Source organism: Mizuhopecten yessoensis, unplaced genomic scaffold, assembly GCF_002113885.1.
Source record: "Mizuhopecten yessoensis strain PY_sf001 unplaced genomic scaffold, ASM211388v2 scaffold9847, whole genome shotgun sequence".
NCBI classification, from domain to species: domain Eukaryota; kingdom Metazoa; phylum Mollusca; class Bivalvia; order Pectinida; family Pectinidae; genus Mizuhopecten; species Mizuhopecten yessoensis.
This window is the reverse complement of record NW_018408252.1, coordinates 228,816-255,554: the sequence shown is the minus strand read 5'-3', so window position 1 is coordinate 255,554 and position 26,739 is coordinate 228,816. Positions and strand designations below refer to the sequence as shown.

Below are 26,739 nucleotides of genomic sequence, written 5' to 3'. Positions count from 1 at the left end.
TTTTAATAGTGAAACACACTTAACTCATTCACCCCTGAAGACACATTTTAACTCTTCCAATTCAAAGGTTGGAATAGTCCATTAAGAAACTTCAGGGGTGAATGAGTTAAATCCAAACTATCTTTACGTAGAACCAAATTTGTATGCAAATTAGGCAAGTTTGAGATAAACAGGTTTAATTTATACAGAAATGCTAACCCTATATTACACTGGAACCTGAGTTTAACACTGAAGTCAGGTCAAATAAAGACATGTTTTTAAAGGACAGCAACAGATGTTTTAAGCGTGGCCAGAACATGCAAGTTATTCTGGATATTTTATAACTCGATCGGCTGTCCTAGTATCTAGCTGGTGTTGTGGAGGCTGAATTTGCAATCGAAACACCCAAAAAAGCTGCACAAATACTTTTGGCGGATTTAAATATTGTACTTGAGAAAAAAGCTTGGGATTAAAACTCGTCTTGTAAAGCTAAGCTTGCATACCATAGGGACTCCCACTCCGCATACGCAATAAATAGGGAATACACAGAATGATCAATACAATTTGACATGTTGACAGAATTTTAAATGCATTCCTGCAGTTACGTTCCACAGTTCCAGGAAAGCTGTTCATCAAACAGATGGCACTAGAATAGGCTTAGGTGCAGTGAACGATTACAGCATACTCGACACAACCCCAAAGGAATAGACATATTGATTACAACAAGTATAGGAGATATTTTTCATGAATTTATGGATTTCGAATCGTAAAAAGATAATACAGCTAAGAGCCGATCATCCACAACCAACCCAATGCATATAAATAGTTGGGATAACCATTCATTCTGACAACTAGTACTGCAAAGTGTTAACGCAAGCTCTCCACAGGGGACACAACTGCAGTTGAAAATTCAGATGATTCAGGTTCAGAAAATTGGCATTTTACTTATACAAATTTAACAGCATCATCTATCAGGTTTTCATTTAGTTTATATAGACCCATAAAATAGAGTAACTTTCTAGAGTAACTTTACGATAAACAACATACACCCCTTTACGATACAACATACACCCCTTTACGATAAACAACATACACCCCTTTACGATACAACATACAACCCTTTACGATAAACAACATACTCCCCGTTACGATAAACAACATACTCCCCGTTACGATAAACAACATACAGCCCTTTACGATACAACATACACCCCTCTACGATAAACAGCATACACCCCTTTATGATAAACACCATACACCCCTTTACGATAACCAGCATACACCCCTTTACGTTAAACAACATACACCCCTTTACTATAAACAGCATACACCCCTCTACGATAAACAGCATACACCCCTCTACGATAAACAGCATACACAACTTTAAGATAAACAACATACACCCCGTTACGATAAACAACATACTCCCCTTTACGATAAACAGCAAAAACCACTTTACGATAAACAACATAAACCCCTTTACGATAAACAAAATACACCCCTTTACGATAACCAGCATACACGTCTTTATGATAAACAACATATACCCCTTTACGATAAACAGAATACACCCCTTTACGATAACCAGCATACACCCCTTTACGGTAAACAGCATACACCCCTTTATGATAAACACCATACACCCCTTTACGATACAACACACACCCCTTTACGCTAAACAGCATACACCCCTTTACGATACAACATACACCCTTTTACGATAAACAACATACTCCCCTTTACGATAAACAACATGCACCCCTTTACGATAAACAACATACACCCCTTGACGATATCGACATCTGAGTTCATAACAGATTATAAAAATAGTTATACTCACATTAGCACCTAGAGTAGTTCTTCACCGAGTCCCCGATACGACGCCATCTAGGCATCAACTATAAGTCTGATCCACCCAGACCCACAATGTTAGCTCCTTAATCATTCACATTCTTATATATACAGTTTGACCTTTAGCCCCTGGTCTATAGCAAGAATTAAAATGTAAATTTTTATATCAATTTACACCACCTGATAAAAACCTTAAAAACACCTGTGCTACTGAGACCCATAAAGGTGGCTCTGTCCTGTTATAGACCAAATACTAATATTTTAATAAAAATACAAAATAATCTTTCTTCACAAATCAACTGTTTCAATTAATTTCCAGATCAAAAACTGGTTATGCTTGACATTGTTTCAAGTATAGCTTACAAGTTCCACAAAAAATACATGCTTATCTTGCAATATTACATCAACATGTACTTATGTGACCTACGAGGGTATATATTCACATTTCTTCTAACTCTGAGGCTTCATCCACATCAATTCTACCTAGCTCTGAAGAAAATGCACATTTTGTACCAGATACATGTACTTTGTGCCGAATTAAATGTTAAACATTTTCCAGTATATTTTCCAATTTAATTTATTTTTTTCAATTCATGCAGTTTTTTAATGTGTTCATTTAACTAAGCTTGGGATTTTGATACATCTTTTTTCTTAATTCAGAAAAAACAAAAATAAAATTGTAGATTTAACATTAATATTTTTTGCTTCATTCAATTTTTGTAAGACGTTTTTTTGGTGAAAGTTTACGTGAACGTGACCTCTGGGCTAGATCCTTACACCCTACAGCTCACAGCCAACAAAGAAAGGTGACTTTGAAATACAGCTCACACAAAAAGAGTCTGAAAAACAGATCGGGATGATATTTAGAGCCACCTACCTAAGCGTAATGAAATGTAAATTTTATCTAAGGTTTTCAATTACCTTCATATATACCTGTCTTAATTCTTTTTAAAGATGGCTTATCTTGCATGAAAATTTCGTATATAACTACAAATCTTCTTAAATTTCATTAAAGTAGATTTATCATTTGCTAAATCGCATGCTTTTAGAAGTCTCAAGGCCAACACATGAATTAAACTGGTGATGCGTTATCTTAGTTACAAGGCTACGAAATCATATACATACATTGTATGACAGCCAAAACTTGCAACAAGTTTATATTCAATTGTATATGTCACCCTGGTAAAATCCTTCTATGACTATTATATGCACTACAGCTTTAATGTAGCATAAATAATTAGACACGAGGCCCATGCGCTTTGGCCCGTCACCTGAGCAATCATGTGAGCTAAAAAAAGTGTTGTTTTTATTTTTTTTAAATTGCGATATTATTCTTTACAACACATCTCAATAAATAGAGAAAACAAATGAGGTACTTCAGATTTATTTTTGACAAAGAATAAATCATTCGTTTCCTCTCTATATTACAATCTTATATAACATCCTCTAGTGTGGGCCCGATTTAGATTGTATCTCAGAAGAAAACACTTACAGAGGCAGCCTGACATCTGACAAGTCCTGTCCTACTTAGCGGTCCACAGTTACAGATTGTCAGATGTTTGGTATATCGTACGGAAACAACTTGTTCTGCAGACTTTTTGCATTGTATAAACATGTATGTGTTGCAGAATGTAGATTTGTATTGGAAGCGTTTTTTCCTGATGCGGCACATTCTACATGTACACTGCTAGAAGTCTTGTGGTAAACTAAAGCCATGTTGTATGATAAGTATAAAGAGAAAGACGGAACTCACAAAGCTATATTGACGTCACCTCACTGAGGCAGTTACATTGCATACTTACATTCTATAAGCTCAAGTTCATGGCCATGTCTACATGACCAAGGAAATGGGGGTAAATTGAGGAAATGTTGCAATATATATTAAAATATGTTGTCTACTGCAATATATTCAAATATGTTGTCTACTGCAATATATTCAAATATGTTGTCTACTGCAATATATTCAAATATGTTGTCTACTGCAATATATTCAAATATGTTGTCTACTGCAATATATTCAAATATGTTGTCTACTGCAATATATTCAAATATGTTGTCTACTGCAATATATTCAAATATGTTGTCTACTGCAATTCATTCAAATATGTTGTCTACTGCAATATATTCAAATATGTTGTCTTCTGCAATATATTCAAATATGTTGTCTACATGAGCTAAGAATAGGGATGAATATAGCAATATATTCAAATAAATTTTACTCCTACATTCAGCGAATTTAAAATCATTTTAATCAGAAAATGGAAAGTGAGCATTATATAGTTCCAAAAATTAAGTTCTACTGAGATTTTTTTTATGAAAATTACTTCAAATAATTTTGGAAGTTTCGAGCTTAATTTTGATAATATTAATTCAACTTCAGCATTATTTCCTCAAAAATTGTTTCATGACTGTGCTTAAACTCCAAAATTGATTAGCTGAAAAAGGGATTTCCATGTATGGCTATTTCATAATCATACCGTAATGCAGTGGACAAATATTAACATATATTGATATTGCAATATCATTGCCCAGCCATAACAAACGAAAGTCACGTAAGTGTCATTTAGCATGACCATTGATAAATAAACAAGCCAATCGGATTGATATGTCTCGCCTGTGCCCCACTTTGACCATCAATGCACATATCAGAGAAACTGATTTGAACGCAATAACTTAATGTTGATGGAGATGCTGACAAAGTCAATGGACCATGAAAGGTAGGCCGCATCCAGCTTTTGATGCGTGGGTTGAGATGAACTACCTAAGATGCATCTTTGATCCAAGTTTGGTTGGTCTAGCACTTACATTTTCAGTGAAATTAACTTGAATGCAAAAACTTATGTTGACGCTGCTGCTGTCTCCGTCGCTGGAAAAGCAACACCTTAGTCTCGCTGCGGCTACTTTGTGGCGGCGAGACAAAATTTAATATCAAGAATGCAGGATGTTTCTAAGCATTGCATGTGCTTTTTCTGATAAAAAAAGATGAAATCATTGGTAAATATTGCTTTTTTATTTATTTACTAACAGTAAAAAGGAAACGGAGTGTCCCTTGAATGAAGATTAAAAATGGCAGCCGTGTATCCCATGGGTAGAAGAATTCAGACTCAAGCCTAGAGAGCTCAGGCCTCCGAGTTTCCACACCACAGTCTTGGCTGAACTTGATTTTATGCCACAGAATCTCAAGGTTGTGCCACAGAATCACAAGGTTGTTACAGTGAGTCAGGAGGTATTATCACCCCACTAACAGCATCACACAGTAGCTAAAGTACTTCCATTGATCATAACATGCTGGCTGTTACCGTATATAACCAGCAATAAGCCCATGCTTCTAAATAAGCCCGCTTCCATTTTTAACAATTTTTGCAAATAAATACAGTGAAACTTGCTACAGAGATCACCCTATATTAAGAAAAAAATGGTATTTAGAAAATGGGGGTCGCGGTCGCCAAGTGGTTAAGGCATTTGACATTCTGCTACCACTAGCCTTCCACCACTGGGTCAGGGGTTCGAGACCTATGTGGGGCAGTCGCCAGGTACTTGCTGTAGGTTGGTGTTTTTTCTCCGGGGGAACTCCGGCTTTCCTCCGTCACCCAAACCTGGCACATCCTTAACTCATTCACCCCTGAAGACACCTTTGAACTCTTCCAATTCAAAGGTTGGAATAGTTCATTATGAGATTTCAGGGGTGAATGAGTTAAATAACCATAGCTGTTAATAGGACGTAAAACACACACAAAAAAAGGTTTAGAAACCACTTTTGAAATTTTCTTTTGCAATTATTTTTATGTTACCTGGTAACTTAACTTGTACTTTGAAAACATTATAGACATACTGTTCATTTTTGCCGCTGTGTTGTTTTCACATCTTTTATGGGTAGAAGAGTCTGTGAATTCAAAATACAACAGTAATCGTTTTTAATCAGTAACAGTTCATTCCCAATCATCTTTAATCCACAAAATCAACATGGACAGATGTGCAAATTTGCATTTTTTTCATGCTAATGTAAAAACGGCACTACACCAAACCAGAACTGGATAAATTATAACTTAGCATTAAAACCCAGGAAGATAATCCAGAAGTCATTTATCAAATTTGTATTTTTGTAGAATAGATCCCTAATTACTGGTATATATGGTACATTTGTAGAATAGATCCCTAATTACTGGTAAGTATGGTACATTTGTACAATAGATCCCTAATTACTGGTAAATATGGTACATTTGTAGAATAGCTAGATCCCTAATTACTGGTAAATATTGTACATTTGTAGAATAGCTATATCCCTAATTACTGGTAAATATGGTACATTTGTAGAATAGATCCCTAATTACTGGTAAATATGGTACATTTGTAGAATAGATCCCTAATTACTGGTAAATATGGTACATTTGTAGAATCCCTTTACATATCCTGTCTGGTACTACTGGGTAGGCATCTCAAACAGGCCAAAGTTAATGGAGATTTGACAGCTTAATGAAAATTTAACTTTAACATTAATTCCTTTTCTTGATATCTTATATAATATATAAGTTTTCCTATGTTGCTTTTCTTTCAGTGATCAGTTCGAAAATCCTCACAAGGTAGCTTTATCTAATACAATTTGACATTTTTTTTACAATAATGCAGTTTTATCTTCATCTGTGTTTAGTTCAGAAACTGGGCCTCTTCTGTAATTTAGTTCAAAAACTGTTCAGCTTAACTTCATCTTATTCATAAAACTTTTATCTACTTTAATTTTAATTTTACAGATACAGTACCTAAGCAAAAGATCATTCAGAACTTTTCTTTTTGCTAATATTTTCAAAGTTTTAGATGTTTTTCCAAAATGAATTTTGGAAAGTGCTTAACTCAAAAAGCTAACCAAGCTTTGATAAAACAGACCCATAGGACTAGGGCCTTTGTGATTCCTGTAAGATGTAAGTAACATGCAGGATGGGATAAAGGGGTTGAATAGGTCCTAGATGATAAACTTGCTGGACAGATATTTCATAATTAGGAGAAAGGTGGGAGTAAGATGCTGGGGGGAATGAGTACTACTAACACGAGCTGGTGACACTTATAATTAGTACTATCTGCAACAGGCTGCTGGGCGGTAAATGTCCTGTAAGTTTGATGGTGGAAATTGAAGTAAATGTTATGATGTAAATGTCCTGTAAGTTTGATGGTGGAAATTGATGACAAACATGGATACAGAGGTTGTGATAAAATGTCAGAAAATATTTGATGGTAAGAGTTTATACAAAGGGTGTGACATACCGTAAGTTAGATTGCAAAAATATATACAAAGGGTGTGACGTCCCAAAGGTTTGATGGCAAAAATTTATAGAAAGGATGCGACGCCCTGTAAGTTTGAAGGCAAAAATATATACAAAGGGTGTGATGATCCAAAAGTTTGATGGTCAAAATTTATACAAAGGGTGTGAAGTCCCAAAACTTTTAATGGTAAGAGTTCATACAAAGGGTGTGACGTCCCAAAACTTTAATGGTAAGAGTTCATACAAAGGATGTGACGTCCGAAAACTTTAATGGTAAGAGTTCATACAAAGGGTGTGACGTCACAAAACTTTAATGGTAAGAGTTCATACAAAGGGTGTGACGTCCTAAAAGTTTGATGACAAAAGTTTATACAAAGGGTGTGAAGTCCCAAAACTTTAATGGTAAGAGTTCAAATAAGTTTAATAGTACAAGGATGATGATGTAAATACTCTTAAGTTGTGTAGGTACTTTAAAGGATGGGTCTGAGGCAGAACAATAAATGTTGATGAGCTTTTAAGTACAATCTTAGGATGTGTCCCTCATCCTCCTAATCCCATCATCACCTCCGACATCAGACTTCCTATCAAAGCTCCAGACCTCTGCACCAATTTAATGGCAGTTACTCAAGAACAAGCACAACTTTTACGCACCATTTATCCGATAAACTACATACCCTCTACATGCTCCCAGGCTAACTCAGCTTTGAAGTCTTTGAGAGAGAAATGGATTTTAAATAGCTAAGCCACAGAGCTGGACTAATATCCTGGTGCATCAAGATTTCATTCTAACACTTACTGCTTCAAGGTCAAGAATCAGTATAACTTCCTTATTACTCCGAGCCTATCAAGGGTCATGTTGTGGTCAAAATTCAACCCCTTTCCAAATGGAAAATAGTAGTATTTTTCACAAGTCCTCCCAGGTTTTTTTTGTTTTTTTTTTAAAATTCCAGATGACAATGCAACATCTATCATCTTAAATGAAATAAAATTGTAAATAAGCATGTTTAATCTTTTAGGTTACACTTTATAAAATAAATGAAAAATGTATCATTAGAAAAATGTCCTGTTTTGGATAGCTGCAACACAATTTACCAATTCCAAAGCCACAGGCTATAACCAGGATACTCTCCTCCCCCCTCTCTCTTTCAATCAAGGTTCTCCAAATTCATAATTTTCAAGTTACATACATCTCATGTTCAAGGCTCCCTCCCTGTCTCACTACAGGTGAAACACTAGAGCTTTTTGTATTTAGAGTAACCTCCCCTTTACTCCATTTTGCAAAAACTGCTGTATATTATAATATTACCACGAAAACAAGTTTGTCTTCAGTGAATGAATGCATATACGTATATGTAATGTAGGCATAGTTACAGGCTGATGTCTCGGAATTTGTACCTATATGTAGATTACAGGACATTAATGGAGGGTGGGCAAGTTTCATACCATACCTTTTAATCCAAGCAGCGTGTCCGACCTATCATTTACCGCGCCAAGGAAATGAACACCTAATATCTCAGTTTCCATGATACAAGATCCTCAATATACATGTATGACCGTCACTTATAGAGATGTTTAACTGAGAAATATTTTTTGCTCCAAAACACAGATGGGATTGTTTGTTCTTGGAGAGAAAACCAATATTAACGCTTTCACCCCTATGTAACTTTAGTAGACTCTACCATGCATTGATATGGATGAGTCCATTAGGGTCTACAGTTGTGAAAGGGTTAAGGATAGGTTGCTAATTCTAGACATCCTAAATAATCTGTATTGTATATTCGGATCACAGGCAAACTCAATAATGATGATAATGGTCCTGGACACCAAAGACCTGACCTGAGTGTGGTCAAGATATGTGTTGGTTGTAACAGAAGTTTTAAGTTCCACAGGAGCAAGTATCATTGTCAGAATATACCCAAAGATTATATATAAAGAATATTTAATTGGTTATACTCAATTCTTATATTAAGATTTCTTTATACTCAATTATTTTATTGACAATATTTAACTGGTTATACTCAATTATTATATTAAGAATTCTTTATATATACTTAATTATTATAGTGGGAATATCTAATTGGTTACACTCAATTAATATAGGGTTAATATCTAATGATTATATGATAAATAGATAAAATGAAATTGCTGTAATAGATTAAGATATTTGACCATACAGCAAACAGTTCTGGATATAGAGCTGGCAATTGACCATCTTTGATAATTTGAAAGTTTGAACAATCAGCAGACAATATTTATAGGAAATATCATATTCTAGGGACAGCCAATTCCTTTAGTACAATTATTTCTTATCCATGTGACCAAAATAAAGCAACACCTGACTGGTTTGGGTCAAGTCACATCAGGCTCTGCCATTTCTGTTTGCTTTGCTAGGAACGATACACTTTCCAAAATCGTAAAAACATGATTTCCTAACATTTTTTTTTATTGACACATGATACCAGTGGTTGGTTCTCATCTTGTGCCTAAGAATATAACATTAACTCATTCACCCCTGAAGACACATTTGAACTCTTCCAATTCAAAGGTTGGAATAGTTCATTGTGTGAATGAGTTAGGCCAGGTCGAGACGCAACGATTTTCCTTATAAGGTCGTCACTCCTACAGGAACAGAAGGGCTGGGTTTATCTGCTTATTTATATAGATCTTTGTGTTTTGCCAAGTTTGAATTCAGAAAAATGTCTTTCTCTAACAGAAATCAATAGGGAGTCCCGATAAAGAATTTTCTGTAAACAAACGCATTTAGAAACAGCCATATGTTCCCCATACAATATAACACAAAGGGCCTATCTAAAGTACCTGTTTCCTTCTAGTCATGACAACAGAAAGAAATGAGGAATGAGGAAACAGTTTTTTGTTTCAGCATCAACTGGAATTAATCCAAATGAATCGTGTGAAGCAGTCAGCAGTGTCTGTATATCAATAGATCTGTAGCTACCTGCATTAAGGTTTGCCACCTTACTGGAACAATTCAGTGCATTTCTTCGACAATTAAAGAGTTCCACCTTAGAAATCTCCTTAACAAACTTTAGTTCATCCAAACAAATCAGTACAATGTCTTACACATTTTATCATTTAAGTTTGGTTAATTAATTGAAACATAAACAATATACACATTTAAATTAAAGGGAGATAACTTTAACACAAACTGCAGGTATAAGGTGAAAGGGGGATAATTCTAACAATTCAGAAGTATAACATAAATAGGATACATATAACCTTAACTCTTACACTATTCAAAAGTATAATGTGTGAGGTAGCATATAACCTAAACTATTACACAACTGTAAAGTATAATGTGTGAGGTAGCATATAACCTAAGCTCTTATACAACAGAAAAGTATAATGTGTGAGGTAGCATATAACCTTAACTCTTACACTAATCACAGGTATGATGTGTAAGGTAGAATAAAACCTTAACTCTAACACTAATCACAGGTATGATGTGTAAGGTAGCATATAACCTTAATTCTAACACTAATCACAGGTATAATGTGTTAGGTAGCATATAACCTTAACTCTAACACTAATCTCAGGTATGATGTGTAAGGTAGCATATAACCTGAACTCTAACACAAATCACAGGTAGTATGTGTTTTAGGAAGATAACTGTCACCATTAACAAATATAATTATTATGTAAGGGAGATTACTCTAACATGAATCAGATGTAATAGATTTAGATAGCATTTGCTTTGGTTTGGTTTGTTTACAATTTACATCATATTAACTCATTCACCCCTGAAATTTCAAAATGAACTATTCCAACCTTTGAATTGGAAGAATTTAAATGTGTCTTCAGGGGTGAATGAGTTAACAGCTAAGGTCAATTGAGGATGTGCCAGGTTTTGGTGGTGAAGGAAAGCTGGAGTACCCAGAGAGAAACCAGTACCTGGCGACTGCCCCATGTAGGTCTCCAACCTGTGACCCAGTGGTGGAGGGGGGCTAGCGGAAGCAGAATGTCAGACGCCTTAACCACTTGGCCACCGCTGCCCCTTAGGGAGCATATAACCTTATAACTCTGTTTATATGTGGAAGAAGCAGAAATGATATGTAAAAGCAGGCTCATAAAAACAATGAGTAATATTCTATGACAGGAAACAGAAAACCTAGGTAATCATGCCTAAAAAGATTAGTAACAGGTTATTTCCGTTTCATTTCTAGTTCAATTGAATTCTTAAATTATTTCCGTTTCTTTTCCATTCATTCCAGCATTGATTGTTTCCGTCTGTCATACTAATACCAAGAATGCACAGATGGCTTTCAAAGAAATGCTGAGTTAACACTCATATAGGTATATTAGCATTTGGGAAGTATATTTTAGAAGAAAATTAGATTTAAATTGTAAATTGAGAAATTGTTCCCTACAGGTTTGTAGTTACATCATGCGTGTGAGAAAATATCCATTCACAATTTTCTTTTTTTTTTGCAAAATGTGCTGAGTTAACAGAATCCATACCAATAGAGTGCCTTTAAAAGGAGTTAATTTAATCATTTAATTTGACACCTGGTGAATTCTTGTTCTCTGTGTAATATATTTGCATCAATAATGTAAATGTGGCCACGCACATTGATTACCAACACACCGGTATACAAAGGTGACATGTTCATTCACAGCCAAAATATCAATATACAGCAATGTACAAAATGTTCAAACAATTCATCTGATCTAGAAATCTACCCATATTTTCTTGCAAAATATTTATAAGTTTTGCATATGAATATTTATATGTTCATTGTGTGCGAGTGTGTTTTTTATATTAATTTTACCATACCAGCATTTCTTTAATTAACCACTTAATTAAATCGTAATTAATTACTACATAAAAAGAGTTGTAATTTTAACATCTAAGGAGATTTGCTCGGGTGTACACAAAACAAATTTCACTAACTTGCGAATATTAGGAATATATTGACACATTTTAGGTAAACCATTGATTCAAATTGCTATCCTGTTAAATGATACTAATTGTTCTGTATATTAAGTAAAGTATAAGATTTTACACCATATCTTCATAAAATTAATAAAACACTAACGAAAGTTTGATGCCTAAACTACAATCGCAGATATTTTCCAGTGAACTGGGTCATTATTAGAATTATGTCACTGTTAACGTGTTGAATGAAAATACAGTAGATACAGCCACACACAGGTGTACATGGAACTGGCTTGTGATTCATAGAGCAGCTATGTTCAAAGTGTCAGGCAAACTTGATAGTAACTATTTTGGTAAATGAATAATTTCTTGAGAATTTGCAACTTCTACATTACTATTTATACCACACACAAAGAGAGGCTTGAATTATCTCCCTTGTATTTTTTGTAAAATCAGCAGAACACATGTACCAATAACATTTTCATCATTTCCAAACTTTGTCATCATGCACTCATGATCATGTTTTAACAGAGGTTAACACTCATCAGTTACTGGATTCCAGTAAAACAAGTCAAATAAACTAATTAGAGAGAGGTTGAATTGTTTTGAGGGTTAGGTGATCATAAACCACACTCAATGAAATTTAAAATCAGGAGTTATCTCCCCTTGTGAATCCCCCCTTTTTTTTTTAAGCCACTTATCAATATATAACTGAATTTTGTCACTTTTTCCTTTTCTCAGTCTTTTCTTATTTTAATCAATCCTATTAATATTAAAAGCTTCATGCATCCTATGAATATCTACTTTTACTGTCCGCTATCACATAACTTGAAAATATTTGAATACTGCCAGAAAAGTATGACAAGATAATATCTGCCGCACTATTATATCCCTCCATGTCAGTTTATTTTAACTGTGTCTGCATCATCTTGTTGTTTATATTTACCAAAATATCATGAACCAATAATTCAAAGGTATAAAAGGAATAAAACTTGGCCGCCAGTTATAAGGCCAAACGTACATGCCTTTGTTTTCTCCTCCCTCTTTCGTATTTTTAAAGTTCCTGTTTTTCTTAATTTTTAAATGAAACGGCTCCACTTTCTCTGAAACATCCAAATCAAAGGTTACGGAATCTGGTTGTTCTTTGTTTGAAAGGGGCTTTCGTTACTGTTCTCTATCTAGGTACATTTTATATATAACGTACTGAAAATTACAGAGGGCAGCTAGCTTCTTCTGATATCTCAAGGTACTATCTATTTCATTCATTAGACTAGGAGATTCCAACACTACATCTAAAACAAAGCCACAGGATTATATACTGTGTGGTGGACCATAAAATATAGCCTAAATACATCCTAAGACTTCTGAAGCTGACTGTCTCACATCATGCCTTGAAACCTGCTCAGTTTTGCAATATTTATCCTGAAATAGGCCAAAAGGAACAACATTTTATCTCTTACTCAAAGAAGGGGGGTCGGCTTAATGATTAACAAGGCAATGAAATACTTATTGTTGGCATTTCTACTGAACTGCAGTTATTCTAGTGGGCTTATTACCAGGCGTGGGCTTAACACAAGGTAAATACAGGGTCATATTCATTCAGGTAACTAGATGACATAACATTAGCTTATCTTGGCACCAAATCCAAATTACTTTAATGTTGTGTGTGTGATCCATTCACTGCAAAATGCAAAGTGTTGCCTCCATCCCCTGTAGGTGCCCCTACCCTTTTTTGGTCCAAGCATCCCATCCATGTACAAGTCTGGGGATTAGGTGGACACAAGGGGTCAGGACACGTGATATAAGGGAAGACTGGAGAATCGGAATACTAGCATGGGGTGGCAATAGGAAATACTAGTGTCTTTTATCCCATTCCTGTAACCTCATCCCACATCACTTCCTGGTCTCCCTAATGATCGAGAGTGGGGAAGTTATGAGATCGGGAGACAAGAAAAGGGTGGCAGAAGATAGTCAACATAGGTTCAAATCTAGATCTTACTATTGTATATGATTTACTTGACAATATGTGTTAGTCAAATCTGTATTAAGAGACCTTCACACTCGAAAAGTCCAAACAGTGGTCCATCAACACAGGGGGCCTCTTAACTCATTCACCCCTGAAGACACATTTGAACTCTTCCAACTCATAGGTTTGAATAGTTCATTATGAAATTTCAGGGGTGAATGGGTTAATACAGGTTCAGCTCACAATGAAATCACTTCAATGGGTAACATCTGAAGTGGTGGTCTCTTAACCCTTTCAACCCTTGGTAACTTAAGTAGACCCTATCATACATTTATTTGGAGGAGTCCATTATTGTCTAAAGTGGTGAAAGGGTTAATTGCATAAGCAGGTTTGACTGTACAAGTATGTATCTGTATCTTTGTATTACAGAATGCCTCCTCACCACTGAGGGGGCGGACTTATTTTACAGGTGAATGACAGCTGCCTCAGCTGATTCAGATGAGGACCAGGTGCAGCACACTACCCAACAGCTAATTGTTTTCCACTCCACATCCCTGTGTTACGGGATGGCGAGACTTCAAGTTCGTACTCAGACAACCCACATCCTCAACTTTCTATTGTTCTAAATTTGCTTTCTAACTATAAGCAATAAAGAAATGTTACAAAACAGACAATAATTACATAAGCTCATTAACTCATTCACCCCTGAAGACGCATTTAAACTCTTCCAATTCAAAGATTGGATTAGTTCATTATGAAATTTCAGGGTGAATGAATCTGAACCTTCATTTTAGAATTGTTCCCTTTTAACATCAAAGTTATTTTAGCAACCAGGAAACATCCATGCAATTTGAAAAATATTTCTGTAAAGATTTTGGCCTTTTTCAAGTACAGCTTCAGGATTGAAATAGAGCAAGCTCCACTAACCAAAGCACTGAAACAAATGTCCACAGATACACAAGATTCTGACAGGGTAATCTTTCCTGGATTTGCATTTTTACATACCTGCCAATCTTTAAAATTATAGATGGTGGAGAGTTATTGGCAAAAAATATATATTGTACATGTAAATTTTGCCTCAAAAAAACTGATAATGACCAATTTTAGACAAATAGTTTGCAAGTCACAAATTTTAAGCTCTTCTGATCCATGCAATGAACCCATAAAATGCCAAAAACTTTATGCATTGGAGAAATTGTTTGTTTAATTAACTATGGCTTTGACAAATCATTTCTGAGAAAAAAACATACTTTTGTGAAACTCTTCGCTACCATTATATCGAAAACAGAATTAATGGGAGCTACTGTATGCAGACAAAACTCGAGCAGAATTCTCTAGTGTATAGCCTGCAATGGTACAGCTGATTTCAAAAGTTGAGGGTAAAAATTTCAGCATCTCCCTCAAAATAGAAAGATCTTTGGCAAGTATTTAGGTTTTCTGTTAAATGACTATATATGAAAACATCAAAATTCTCTAAAAATTTAAGGTTATGCTAACGTGATAGGTAAGTTTAGATCATTTTCTTCTCATAGCAGTTAACTTTTACTTGGAAAAATTCCATCAGGCTTTGGATTTCAAACTGAGTTTTTAAAGTACATAATAATTTCGTTGTCTATAAAACTGTTCTTTATGAACTCAATACTCCTGTTATCTATAATAAAACTGCACTTAAGGATACCAGTCCCAGACAATAGAGAGTTCCACTGTAGTTTTACATACATACAATTACCTCCCCTTAACTTCGTTTTGGATATAACCTTAGTCGGGCTGGGCAGGGGAACTAAACAATCTACTATTTATAGCTGACCTGGTAGCTGAGTTGGTCAGAGTGACCATACTATTAGGGGGCCAAAGTTCGAATCCTACAATGCTATGACTTTTCTTTTCAAAATGCTTAATCAAACCTATTAACTCATTCACCCTTAAAATTTCTCAATGAACTATTCCAACCTTTGAATTGGAAGAGTTCAAATGTGTCTTCAGGGGTGAATGCATTATTTTGCACGTAAAAAAGTATCTTATTTATTATAGCAGTGCAGGGATCCCTAAAGCAAAAAGTAAATCTTTTTTGCCTATAAAAACTCTAAATTATTAAAATATTTCGGTGCATTAAAATTTACTTCATGTTCACAATAATTTTTCTTTGATCAGCTCTTAAAACCATTGTCTATGACTTTGTGAACCAACTTCTTATTACAAACTACATTTTGCATCCTACATTTAGTTTGAATTTTCAACAAATTTCACAACCACACAAACTTTCTCACAGATACAGGCTACAAAACTTCCAAACGGATGAAAATGAATTGAAATTGACTTGCACTGTCGCTTTAAACAGGGATAAATTTTCTCCTTTCTATTATTTTCATGTTTTTGCTGCCAAACTAAGCAACACAACTTGCCCCTGACAAGAAGAACTTTTGACATTTAGATGTCTAGATAACCGGAGAAGCAAACAGGATCAGACTTCGGTTTCTAAGGATCTGTTGAAATGTTATTACGAGTCGGATCTAAATATCATACGTTCATATAAACAGGTCTTCGGAAATGTTATGTCTTCGTCGACAAACTAGTTATTATGAGGAGAAATTTGAGAATGCCATAGGTTACGGTGCTAAATGGTTAGATAACCATCCTTCTGAGAGATACAAAGCTTCTATGTTCTAACCCGACGCTGAACATCTAAACTACTGCCCTCCGAGGAGATTCATTTTGACATTTTTGTGATTTTCACATGCATTTTGAAACACGTTAAAATGTGATAAAAGTGGTAAAAAGCAATAATTACGACTCAATCATACTAAGAAAGATCTGAGAGATAGTGACATCTCCTTACAACATAATCTGTTTCCTACCAATATATACATATATTCCATATCAACACTGCATGATAAACATTATAACTGAGTTCATCTAATACCGAGCCAAAACATTAGAACATACGGCCTACAAACCTACAGTTATTTTAAGATCCATCTGTTGTTCAGACATAAAACCTGTTTATGATGGAACCTCTTCAGCCCGACTTTGAATGTCAACAACAGTAAAGCTTACTGTAGATCTGTTTCATCCTAAGTTTGACCTCAGCGATACTTTCTTATAGATCTGTTTCATCCTAAGTTTGACCTCAGCACTACTTTCTTATAGATGTTTCATCCGAAGTTTGACCTCAGCGATGCTTTCTTATAGATCTGTTTCATCCTAAGTTTGACCTCAGCGATATTTTCTTATAGATCTGTTTCATCCTAAGTTTGACCTCAGCAATACTTTCTTATAGATCTGTTTCATCCTAAGACTAAGTTTGACCTCAGCTATACTGTCTTATAGATCTGTTTCATCCTAAGTTTGACGTCAGCAATACTTTCTTATAGATCTGTTTCATCCTAAGTTTGACCTCAGCACTACTTTCTTATAGATGTTTCATCCGAAGTTTGACCTCAGCGATACTTTCTTATAGATCTGTTTCATCCTAAGACTAAGTTTGATCTCAGCTATACTTTCTTATGGATCTGTTTCACCCTAAGACTAAGTTTGGCCTCAGCTATACTTTCTTATAGATCTGTTTCCCCCTAAGACTAAGTTTGACCTCAGCTATACTGTCTTATAGATCTGTTTCATCCTAAGTTTGACCTCAGCAATACTTTCTTATATATCTGTTTCATCCTAAGACTAAGTTTGACCTCAGCTATACTTTCTTATGGATCTGTTTCACCCTAAGACTAAGTTTGACCTCAGCAAGACTTTCTTATAGATCTGTTTCATCCTAAGTTTGACATCAGCGATACTTTCTTATAGATCTGTTTCATCCTAAGTTTGACCTCAGTGATATTTTCTTATAGATCTGTTTCATCCTAAGTTTGACCTCAGCGATACTTTCTTATAGATCTGTTTCACCCTAAGTTTGACCTCAGCAATACTTTCTTCCAGTACAACATTATAAGTAAAATGTCCAGGTTCAGAAGATTCAACTATGATCCAGTGTTCAAACCTATCCTGAAGACAATAACCAGGTAAAAAACACTAGGTCTATGGGAATCATTCACTCCATAGACCAAGTTGTCTATGAAGTTATTTCGAAATAAATCTCTATATATGCAAGCAAAACTGTCTTGGAGAAGTCCTGTCTTATGAAAATTCCAGTAGGTCTATAAGAAACCTATATCTCATGATCATAGAATTATTGTCTATGGTATGTAAATTTAAAAACTCTATAACTTTCATGACCAATAAAAGACTTTATTTCTATCATTTTAACTCCATACTTAAAATTGAGCACTTTCAACCAGTGAATTTGCTAAAATATTACTATCTTCTAATATCTGATGATTTCATCTGAAAGAACAGCTCAAAAATGCCATTTAAAAGTGCTAAGTTTTACCTGGGGGTATTTTACACATATTTATGTTTTTGATTATGAGCATGTGCAATATACCCCATGGAAATTTCAAAAAGTTGGCAAGTTCTTAAAAATTATCTAAGTAATACTTTTTACGTAAATAGAACTGCTACACCTTACTTACCTGTACTCCTCAGCTGTTTTACGGAGACTTGTAGTACTACAGTCAAGCTATCAGCGCCACAAAGAAACCATCTCCCACGCAATCTACAACATATAAAGTGCATCCTTCATATAAGATACTGTATGTAAGAAAAGAGTTTTTTGTATACATACATGTGTTTAATATACAAACTACAAAGTCAACATTACTATGTACTGATGTATCGCAATTACTATTTATATTCATTTCCTCCGTTTCCTGTATAAACAACAAACAAATTGTTAAGCAGTATCACTTATACCACTGATTGATTGATTGATTGATCGATTGGTTTTACATTCGCTTCACCAATGAGTAGTTTGCTTATCCAACAGACGAAGAAAAGGCAGGAAAATGAGTAGAAAGGCTAAAGTATGGAGTGAAGGGATAGAAGAGGGAAACAGAGGAGAGAAGGAGCCGTCTGTCCTATATATGTATTTACTGTATAAGTCTAGTTTTTGTAAGACGGCTCCTAGGTCTAATGTTGCCTTATCCTAACACTAGTCGTAGAGCAGCACCAAGCCTGGACCGGAAGTGAGGTGCTTAGCTGCCGTCAGTCACACCAACTCCCGACTATATACTTTGGAAGTCCTTCTAAATGTCTAATAAAGAGAGTCTTTAGTTCTATAGGCAAAAAAATCCACTTATACAACACGGTTTTAGCCTATATATATAATGTGTGAATGGGCAATCCAATAGATTTTCCTATCAAGTATTACACACCAAATCATCTCTATCCATCATATATTTCTATGAGTTGCTTCGTGTCAGGCTAAAGTAACATACATAACATTCTCAGTTTAACTCATTCACTCCTACATTTTTAAACTGGACTTGCCCAGACTTCAATATGGTAAGGTTCAAATGTGACGTTAAGGGTGAATGTGTTAAGGATCCTTGTTCCACTGCTGACAAAACACTAGAAAGTTCCACTGTAGGTTTCTGTATATAGAGTAACTTCCCCTTATAACTGCAGCATAATTTGACTAGAGTACTACAACTGACCAGTCAGATCAGTTGGTTCGACTGGCATTAAAATGATCTTCAATCCAGATTTCGAGTCCTAGTCTGGCAATATTATGATGCTTTTTCACATGCAGAAAAATGTTGTTGACTTAAGCTGCATATATCATCTTCATTATTTTTCACCAAAGTTCTACAAGGTATATTTTTCTTTTCAGACATAATTGATCAAACTTGAGTCATGCCATGAAAGAAACGTTCCATTAATGTATACTAACTTTTTGGCAGTGGTATAAGTATCCTTATAGGCAAAAATATATATTTCATTCATTCCTGAAACAGCGACAAAATACGGATGTCCATGTGACCACCTCCTTTAAGAGACCACCTGTGTCGAGAGACCACTTTTGATATTCACCATTGTAGTAAACTCTTTGTGAACTGAACCTGTCTGTATAAAGAGACCACTAGCATTAAGGTTAATTGGAATTCCACTTGGCACACAGGTTCCATACACTGGGTACACAGGTCGGATCTGATAGTCTTATCATAATGACCAGCACCAGAGGAAGATCAGAAACATGAATATCACATACACCTCACCATGCTGTCCATGTCTACCTACAGCGCCCCCTGCAGTCAGTTCAATAGCTACAAGGGAGGCACACTTGCTAGCCATAATAAATCATGTTTCCCAATTGATCCAAATGATATCTGAAACATTGCAGCATGCTCCCCTCTATCTTATGAAGGAATTCCAGATCATGCTGACATGACTCCATGATATCTGAGATTCAGATCAATTTACAATTCAATATGAAAGTAACATGACCCGACTAACTTTCAACATACATTTTGTCTCTGTAAAAGTCTATGCAAGCCCCATGTTCCCGACCTTTGACCCTTACTCCTCTCGTTTACATATTAAGTTACCTAATCTTAAGATCAATATCAATCAAAATTCATTTTTCCGTAAAAGCATCAAGATAATTTTATCATGTTACTTATATCAGAGGAGATAATGTCATTTTTTGAATTCTGGAACATATTACCAGTGTTCTTGACCTCTAACCTTTGCGCATATCATGTACAATATTACATATTTCTAAGGTCAACAGCAATCAACCTTAATATTCCATGAAACTTTCAAGATAATTCAATTACCTAACTCCTGATGTACATACCACACAATACAGATAGCATCTTCTGGTACACATGTAGGCCAACCTGCATGGAAAACATCCCCTCCCGGAGTCAGTGATCTTCACTGATCAATAACCCAAGATAAATGTACATATATACATATATCAGGTAGCTTCTAGCATTTCCACCGAAAATAGTCCAAATTTAGGTCAATTAAGCCCTACACCCTCCGTTTCTTTCACCTCTGTCTTTGCATAATTGAACACATCAATCGCTCCTCCCGCGGTGGCTAAACACTTGAGCGATTCAAGTCCTCACAACTGTTTATTGATCTACGGTAATCGATATCTACTTCAACATCTCTACTATTATAAAACCCATTTATTTTTCCATTACATGTTTTTCAAAATCAATATTTTTATATATTACAAAGGAAAATGTATTAAAACCAGGATTAGCATCAAATGCTACAGATGTGAGCTGGAGACTAGATGGAGAGGAACAATAATAAGCTGAACATTCTTTGTAAACATTTTTCAAGGTCAAATTATCTCAAGGTTCATCAAAATCAGGTAGATGTCAATAGCAGGCAGTATCATGAAAAGATGATGTTGGGAATATCTACATTTTTTAATTACTTTGGAGGTTTCTTTTGTCAGCAGGGTTCTTAAATATACTCTATTTTGTGGTAAGCCTTTATTTCCGCAAAAATACAAACAATGAAATTAGCACAAATTAATCCACTCTTCCCATAACTCACCGTTAACTCAACATTGTCGACATCATACCATTAGTCTTTGACTACTACTGACGCTTCTACTAATTCTACTGGTAGAACTATAATGTACCCTGGTCAGTATTGACATGAAATATGACGGGGAAAAATCTCCCAATCTGTAAAAAAATGAAAATGTGGAAGGAACGAATTTTACTTAGTAATTTGTTGGACTTGATCAGATCACTTGATGACAAGCATAAAAATATTTTGGAGGTGAAAGATGTTTTACCAGGTCAAATATCACAGGGGCATGGTAAAGATCCCCACCCCACAGTCCTTATTATCTGTATGTATATTATGGGAATCCATACATGCCCCTGTGTCATGTTCTGCAACTAGCATATTTAACCTCCCTAAACTGACCCTTTATAATTAGGAAACTTGTACAAACTAGATCTCCAAAGTAAGTTAATGTCCTGGTCAAAAACCTGTCTATTCTGTATGGAACGTTGGTCTGGTTGGTTTTCTGTATAAGAAATGTTTGTAACATTTGTTGCTTCATGCCTGACCAGAGACTGACCACTGATCTGAAGCTGTGGTCAAGGAAGCAGTCAGTTAAAGGTATAATTAGTAGGAAGGTCAATGTCCAGTATTGTAACATACTGTCCTAAATTACAGGTGTGGTGTTAAACGTCCTCACAAACACCTTGTGTGGGACAATAATGTACCTGTTAGGTTTATCAGATGAAGAAGAATGAACTGTTAAATTCAACTACAGTACGCCTCAGGTGATTTGGACCTCACACCATTACAGAACTGAAATTGGTATTATCACTACTCCATTGCTTCAAATGAGACATGTCAAATTTTAAAATGAATTCTTTTCCCAAAATAAATTGTAAAAATTGATTTTTTTCTTTGTTTTACTTTCGGTTGGTAACCTGATTTTGAATCCCTCAACAGGGATGTTTGAGTTTGAACTGAATAACTATGAAAAATATCAGACAATTTCTGCACTATCCTTGCGTAGACACTACCAAAAAAAACTGCAGTGCGGGAATAAATGTAATTGGATCAGTGTCATTCTGACACTTCTCCTTCCCTTTTATCACAGCAACACCAACATTGGAAACAAACATTTAGGTGACAGACGGTTCTACATAACTCATTCACCCCTGAAGACACATTTGAACTCTTCCAGTTCAAAGGTTTGAATAGTTCATTATGAAATTTCAGGGGTGAACAAGTTAAAGTACATTGTTTGCACTGATTTCATGGAATACTAATTATAAGATCAATAATAAGTATAGAGTTGAATTAAACAGAATTATTTTCAATGAACGCAAGTCAGTTAAAGACGTGCTTACTGGCTTCATTGTAAATATGTACATAACTGACATGTATTCAATTTCCAGCATGAACATTGTAAAAATGTCATTCTATCCCCGTAATACCAGGAACCTCAGTAGCAGAACACACATCTGTGTTATTTACCAGTACACACCTGTGTAACGTACCTGTTCACACCTGTAAATTAACACTATCAAACTGTAACACCTGTAATTACAGGCCTCCACCCTTTTAATGGCTGTAGCTCTACCTGAAATTACAGCCCAGGCCAATGGCATGGAGGTTTTATATGCAAATACAACAGAAAATCACCATCCCCTACGGCCTTGAGTAATACCAGTGGTGAACTATAACCACTGTTGGCTATATCCATTGACAAGTTATTGATGTCCTTGTAAGTACCTTGCTGAACTTCCTCTCAAAGACGTTTCATGTCAGACAAACCCTTATAGAAGAATCCCAAATATCTGACCACTGTTCCCGTTTTGCGAGTCTAAAGAAACAAGGGGATGCGAGCAATATTTTACAACTATTACCAGGCCAAGGATTTCCAAGTGACCAATCTTGGCAAAATTCTTTACAGTTCATGAGAAATTCAACAAGGTGAAAATTGCCAACTTTTAAATGGAAATTTGAGACGTGAACATTTTCATCCATTTGTTTTACAGAATATCCATATTTTATGCATTTTAAAGTTGTAAAACATCAATAAAATAATTTACCATATCTATCCTATATTAAGTTGCAGGTGTCAATACATCAACTATGATTCAAATAGGGGGTGGGCTTATTACAGGACAATCAACAAACACCTGTTGAAAGTTAAAAATCAACTGAACTACAATAGATATGGCTGGGCTTATTACCAGGCATGGGCTTATTGCCGGTTAAGTACAGTAATTGTAATACTGCAGTCATAAACACCAATGACTCCTTATATATATAACTGTATCATGCAATTTCAGGAGGTTGAAGAATGTTTTAGAGAGTTTCCTAAATATTAGAAAAGATAAATTCTCCAAAAATCGTGATTGGTGCAACAGGAAAAGGAAAACGCAATGACCAACTGGGATTCACCCTCTAGACGGATTCCCATTCCAACTCACCCTCCAGACGGATTTCCATTCCAACTCGCCCTCTAGACGGATTCCCATTCCAACTCACCCTCTAGACGGATTCCCATTCCAACTCGCCCTCTAGACGGGTTCCCATTCCAACTCACCCTCTAGACAGATTCCCATTCCAACTCGCCCTGAAGACACATTTGAACTCTTCCTCGCCCTCTAGACGGGTTCCCATTCCAACTCCCCCTCTAGACGGATTCCCATTCCAACTCACCCTCTAGACGGGTTCCCATTCCAACTCGCCCTCTAGACAGATTCCCATTCCAACTCACCCTCTAAACGGGTTCCCATTCCAACTCGCCCTCTAGACGGATTCCCATTCCAACTCACCCTCTAGACGGGTTCCCATTCCAACTCACCCTCTAGACGGATTCCCATTCCAACTGAACTATCAGTACGGTGACCAGTAATCCTGTACTGCTTCATTTGTCCTTGTTTTCTTATTTTTGTGTGTGTGATCAGCCTAGGATACCATAGGCCTTTAAAAGATTAATAAAATGTGCACTGGACCCACACTTGCATGCTTTTTGCATAAAGGGTTTAACTCATTAACCCCTGAAGACACATTTGAACTCTTCCAACTCAAAGGTTGTAATAGTTCATTATTGAATTTCAGAGGTGAATGAGTTAATTCTCGAAAATTCTGTTCAACAAGATGGTAGGCAGATTTTGTAACAAGCATGGGGTTGTCTCTGGAAATGTACGGTAGTTACAATACAGATATATATATACATGTACATAGAGGAAATTCTGTCCATTGATCTATAACCGTCAGATTAAGAGGACATTTAACTCTCAAAATATTGAGATTAATTTTTTTTTTATTTTTTTTTTAAATATGATTAATATTTGTGTATATTGTTATATGGTATTGTTCTTTTAAAAGAATATGTATATGCAATACATTTTGAATATTTGCTTTTTTACAATTTTAATCAGAACTATTTAAATGACCCCAGACATAATAGGATCTTATAAACGTTTACGTAGTTGGCCGTTCTTATCAAACATCTATGATGTCTTTGAAGTCAAGTAAAAAATTGGCAGCTAATTGTTTAGGCCGATGTATTTATGTATATCTTTGTGATTCTAGTATTTGTGTGTCTCTGATATAATTGGCAAATGAGACATTTTGATTTGCCAACAGAAGTAAGTATGATAAATTAAATTCTAGATAAAACGGGCACATATGTCCTTGCCAAGTCTATGGAAAGGAGACTCCTTATTTTTCAAATCAGAAAAAAATCCCTTTACCTTGCTTTTTTCGAAGTTCAACATAGCTTAAATTATCACATATGATACTTTTTGTCAAATAGGATCACGTTTGTTAATATTTTACGAGAAATCCAATGATCCGTTGCCTGCCCTTGCTGGCCGCCAAGCTGATTTTCATATTTGTTTAAAAATTGAACTTGGGTGGGTATTAAATTTATATTATTGGCATGTGTAGAAAGTTTCATGAAATCAAAGCATTACTTCAGAGTTTTCAAACAGAAATCATGGGACTTTTCATAAAATTGAAGATGGTTCCTGAAATTCATGTTAATTTGAGTAGGAAAATCAATACTAACTACACATAGATAAAAGTTGAAAGTTTAACTCATTCACCCCTGAAATTTCATAATGAACTACTCCAACCTTTGAATTGGAAGAGTTCATTTGTGTCTTCAGGTTTGAATGAGTTAATGAAAGTCAAACTATTGCTTCAAATTTTGTGCACACAACCATTTTATGGGGATGATGAAGCTGACACAGTGACCCCTATATGTGTATACCTTTATTTGCTTTGCAGGTGACACACGCTGCGTTGTTGTGCGTAATATAGTAGCTATCAACAGTAGAGAATATATACCACAACCACGCCGTTATCGCCACTGCCTGTCGACTCCAGCTGGTACCACACAAGAGTTTTTTGTTTTGACATTACCTTATGTAAACTAATGTTTTTTTAACCAACGCACAGGGTTCAATAAATTAGAACCTAGATAAGATTAAACAAATAGCTGTTTGGACTATTTTTACCGACGAGTTACCAATCCAATGACCTAATCTCAATCTAATGTCATTAACTGTTAATAGGTAGCTAGCTAACATGTTTGTTGTCGGTTGAAATTTTCGAGGTAGTTTCTCAAAATTTCTTGAAATTTTAAAAACTCTTATTTGGTATTTTGTCTGTATGATTATAAACAATCAAAATTATCCAAAATAACCCCATGCATGGCAATAGGCCGACCCATGTATCAGTATTTCTTCAAACTTCTCTATTAGTTACAGTACAAATGCTCCTGACATTATGACAGTCCCAAGTGCCTTGTGTAAAATATGGGTCAGTTACCGTACATATATATTTAAGTACACAGAAGCACTGAGTCAAGACGTCAGAACAATACATGTTGTATCTCCTAATTAATGGGTCGTCAGAACAATGTTGTATCTCCTAATTAATGGGTCGTTTAAAGTGCATACCTTTAATTCACAATTGCATGGTTAAGGACAGGTAATCTTGTAGGCACATATGATCCACATTCACACGACGAAACTCAAGAAAGGAAGGGGGCATGGTCTTATGGCCGTTTCATTTTACACAATCCCTGGTGAAAACTTCACATTTATCTGTCTTACCGTATATGACCTATTAATCACTCCATCTCTTATATGATCTCTCCATCCTTTTTTCTGGTCCAAGAGTCCGACTCCTTGACCATGATTTACCAATTTGCATGAAACACTTATCTATTTTGTCACTTATTGAAGACTTTAGGAGGGCTCTGTAAACTTTCAAATTTTCTCAAATTGCTATGCACCCATGGGTTTTATTGGGTTAGATACAACTTTCCCAAAAAAATGAGGTTTAAAAAATACTTCAAAAAGATCAATCTTCACCCCAAAAATTGAAACAACTCCACATAGATCATATTTATTATACCATTATTTAACTCATTCACCCCTGAAATTCCA

The 26,739-nt window shown here is 35.4% G+C and overlaps 1 protein-coding gene across 5 annotated transcripts in view; it reads right to left on the bottom strand.

The window, feature by feature from the left end:
• The window catches only part of LOC110458821 (tripartite motif-containing protein 2-like), a 117,646-nt gene that overhangs the window by 44,613 nt on the left and 46,294 nt on the right, over positions 1-26,739 (bottom strand). For all 5 annotated transcript variants that reach the window (XM_021510751.1, XM_021510748.1, XM_021510747.1 and 2 more), the window contains one exon: positions 18,466-18,548. The gene's annotated coding sequence lies outside the window, so the exon portion shown is untranslated. The remainder of the gene's footprint in view (positions 1-18,465; positions 18,549-26,739) is intronic.